A 1,474-nucleotide genomic window follows, 5' to 3' on the forward strand; every position below is an offset into this window, starting at 1 on the left:
CCGCCGTCCGGACTCCACCTCTTAGGGCCGGCACTTCCGGTGGTTGCTTCCGGGCCGTTGGACTGGTTGGGCCTCCATAAAACTACAATCCCCGAGGTGCTTTGCGCGCCTGGGTACACGTCCAGGCCCAGCGATGGAGGGCGTTGTACTTGAGGGAGGCGCGGTGCAAGCTGGGAGGCGTAGTCTTCACTGCAGGCTCGCAAATCTTATTTCATTAAGAACGCTCCTCAGGTCTGAAGCCCTCTGAAATATTCCTTGAAACTGCTATTTTTCACTTACCGGTATAGAGGAACTTCTTTATGTATAATCGTTTTAATACATACAACGGTCACCAAAATTTTTTTCTCTGTCAATAAAAAATTACTGAATCCTAGATGCCAACTCTAAGCTTCAACACATCCATACCCGCTTGCAAATCAGTGGGAAAATAGCTCCAAGAAAGGTAGTTAACAGGTCCAAGATGGCAGGAAAAGCTCAGAATGTTTTGCCAAAGTTCTCTATCGAAACATGTTACCAGCTTTTTGTCAACTGAAAAAAAAAAAAAGCACAACATAAGAGTTGTGAGTTAAGTTTTATTTGGGGCAAAATGAGGGCTATAGGCCAGGAGACAGCATTTCGGATAGCTCTGAGAAACTGCTCTGAAGAGGAAGGGGGGAAGGCCAGTGTTATATATGGTTTTAGTGAAGGGGGATCCGTGCAATCAAGCACACATTTTGGCAAAGGCTTGCTGCTAGTCACAGGAGCAGATGTCACTGTTAATGATTTTAGTGCTTTCCTAGATATGAGGAGATGCAAGAATTGGGCTCATAAAATCTTCCGAGAATATCTAACTATCTCCCTGAACTCCTTTCAGGGTGTGTTGAAGGTCAGTGGCTGCAGTGGCTAGTAACTTAATCCTTGTAGAGGCAGATGGCAACTGCCAGCTTTTTGTGGGCATTTCCAAAATATGATTTAGCAGCTAGCCACTTTCCATTTCCTAAATCGGCTTTACTTTCTGCCTCTCTTACTGACCCTCTTTCCCGTGCCTATTTTTTCATATGTAAAATAAGATTTTCAAAAGTGCCTATCACAAGGTCGGTTGCGAGGAACAACTGAGATAATTCTTGCAGTGCCTTGCACAGAAGCCCCATCATTAGCCCTGAGTAGGAGGAGAAGGTTAGAAGCAGTAGCAGTGGAAAATTCATGGCATAAAACTGGGGTGTCATGATGTCAGCCCTGAATCTGCCATTTCATTGACTCCGCTCAAGTCCTTTGACTTCTCCTGGCCTCAGTTTATTCATCTATAAAATGAGGGCATTATTAAAATCCCTTCCAACTTTATAATCCGATTATGCCTCCTTTGCTATGTTCTTTTATTCCCTCAGAATCTGAAAAAATCCTTCTAAAGTCGACTGAATTCAGTTTCCTGAGGTAATACGCAACCGAGCCTGTTGTGAGAATAACACACAAAGCAGTCGCAGTCATGGAACCTGGA

The sequence above is a fragment of the Grampus griseus genome, assembly GCF_964374135.1.
Source record: "Grampus griseus genome assembly, chromosome: 14".
Lineage (NCBI taxonomy): Eukaryota > Metazoa > Chordata > Mammalia > Artiodactyla > Delphinidae > Grampus > Grampus griseus.